We start from the raw sequence: 2,742 nt of genomic DNA, 5'->3' as shown, positions 1-2,742 counted from the left end.
TAAATTGTGCCCAGCTGCGCGATCCACCCACCTTATAATGATTGCGGCGTCGCTCCCGGCGCGCTCCGCCTCGCTGCTCGCTTGCCGTCCACGCCTCCTCGCCGCCATCTTGGAGCGGGCTCCGGTGTGCCCTGCCTCGCTGTCGGACTGCCGGCCCGCCTCTCCACATGTACAAAACCTGACTACACCACCTGGAAATAAACCTGGTGCTTAGACTAGGGCAGGGGTCGGCAACCTTTACCACTCAAAGAGCCATTTTGGCAAGTTTCACAAATTAAAGAAAATAATGGGAGCCACAAAAAAAATTTTTTAATTTAAAATGAAAAACACCGCATACAAAGCTTAAATGCTTTGTGCTATGTTAACCAGGGGTCTCCGACACACGCACCGGCACGCACTTTAATGTGGAAATTTGATGTTAGTGCGGCCCGCGAGTTTTGAATGAATGGCGCTTGACTCCCGAATATCAGGGCGTGATGACACTGATTTTGGCGCCCTCTACAGCCTGCCCTAACAGTGTATCTGCTCGACCACATGTAGAATGCAGTTTCAGCTTGCTCACGTAAGTGACAGCAAGGCGTACTACCTCAGCAGCCACACATTTTACACTGACGGTACCAATACCCAGAATCCCATGCAGCTCTAACTCTTCCGCTCAACCAACGCACGGAGAGGGGGGGGTTGATGTGTGGGGGGATTTGGTGGTAGCGGGGGTGTATAATGTAGAGCGGAAGAGTTAGGGCTGCATGGGATTCTGGGTATTGGTTGTGTTGTGTTTATGTTGTGTTACGGTGGGATGTTCTCCAGAAATGTGTTTTTCATTCTTTTTTGGTGTGGGTTCACAGTGTGGCGCATATTTGTAGCGTAACAATGTTAAAGTTGTTTGATACGGCTACCGTCAGTGTAAGCTGTGTGGCTGATGAGTAAGTATGCTTTGCTGTCTCCTGTGTGTGCAAGTAAAAGCAACATACAACTTGTGGCCGGGCTGGCACGCTGTTTGTAAATGCTATAGAGGACAATTACTGCAGTGCAATTAGGACACTCCCTTTATTTAGTAATTAGAGTGTAAATAGGATTATATTTTCCCTGGGAGCTACCTATGAGAGACACTGAGATCCATAAATCTCCTGGGAAAATCGGGGGGGTCGGCACGTATGTAGCTGAGCCGCATCAGAGTGGTCAAAGAGCCGCATGCGGCTCCGGAGCCGCGGGTTGCCGACCCCTGGACTAGGGTAACCCTAACCCAACTTAACCTCAACCAAATTAAAACCAGAGTCTCAAGTAAAAGCTTAACTCCAACTGTCAGGTTCAAACACTGATGACATCTATTAAACAGACAAGAAGCAAGGAATCATGCAGAGACAGAGTTAAATTTTACTCATGAGGAGAGACGTATTGGGCTGTACACTCAGTTACAGTTCCAACCTACGCTCTAAGGCACAGCCCACGTGCTCCACTATTTATTCGGGAGGTCCCTGGTTACATCACTGAGGCTGCTTCTGAAGGAAGGGGGGTAATTTCAGCAGCCCCAGTTAGACACAATATATCCATCCATTTTCTACCACTTGTCCCTTTTGGGGTCGCGGGGGGGTGCTGGAGCCTATCTCAGCTACAATCGAGCGGAAGGCGGGGTACACCCTGGACAAGTCGCCACCTCATCACAGGGCCAACACAGATAGACAGACAACATTCACACACTAGGGCCAATTTAGTGTTGCCAATCATGATTATTCAGAAATGGAAACGTGCTGACACTCGTGATATCGCCCTGTCTCTGCTTTGTCTGCGTCAAGGTACTCGATGTTCGCCCTTGGCAGTCAGCAGGCCGGGTCTGGACACAAACACTGATTTGAGACGACTCGCAATCCAAGATTGCAAGTTGTCCCTTTGCACAGATAGAAAAGTACAACTTCAGCACAATTGATAATAACTATAGCAACGGCCTTTAAGCATAAGAGTTGTGTGATAACTTATACATAATTATTCTAACACCAACCCAAATCAGAATCCTACCCCCAACCCTAAATCCTACCTCAAAGCTGAACCAAAACCCTGAAAACAACCACTGAACCTTAACCCAAACGACATGTGGAACTAACTATTTAATGGTCTCTGATACTAGAGAGGAAGGGGGTTCAGTGTCCAACGATCCAACTGCCGGGTTGATAGTCGAATCAGACTCCTCCGGCTATTTAAAGACATTCTTAATAGGCTAACCTAACCCTTAAAGGGGAACTGCCCTTTTTTGGGGGGGAATTTTGCCCATCATTCACAATCATTAATTTTAAATGCATTCTAACATGTAAAATTGGCTTGTTCTAGGTAGCTAGCAATGCAGCTAATTTTAAAGGCCTACTGAAAGCCACTACTACCGACCACGCAGTCTGATAGTTTATATATCAATGATGAAATCTTAACATTGCAACACATGCCAATACGGCCGGGTTAACTTATAAAGTGACATTTAAAATTTCCCGGGAAATATCCGGCTGAAACGTTGCGGTATGATGACGTATGCGCGTGACGAAGTCAGTTTAACGGAAGTTATGGTACCCCGTAGAATCCTATACAAAAAGCTCTGTTTTCATTTCATAATTCCACAGTATTCTGGACATCTTTTGCAATTTGTTTAGTGAACAATGAAGGCTGCAAAGAAGACAGTTGTAGGTGGGATCGGTGTATTAGCAGCGGACTACAGCAACACAACCAGGAGGACTTTGTTGGAGAGCAGACGCGCTAGCC

Source organism: Entelurus aequoreus, linkage group LG18 (genome assembly GCF_033978785.1).
Source record: "Entelurus aequoreus isolate RoL-2023_Sb linkage group LG18, RoL_Eaeq_v1.1, whole genome shotgun sequence".
In the NCBI taxonomy this organism is placed as follows: domain Eukaryota; kingdom Metazoa; phylum Chordata; class Actinopteri; order Syngnathiformes; family Syngnathidae; genus Entelurus; species Entelurus aequoreus.
This window is presented reverse-complemented; position numbering follows the sequence as displayed.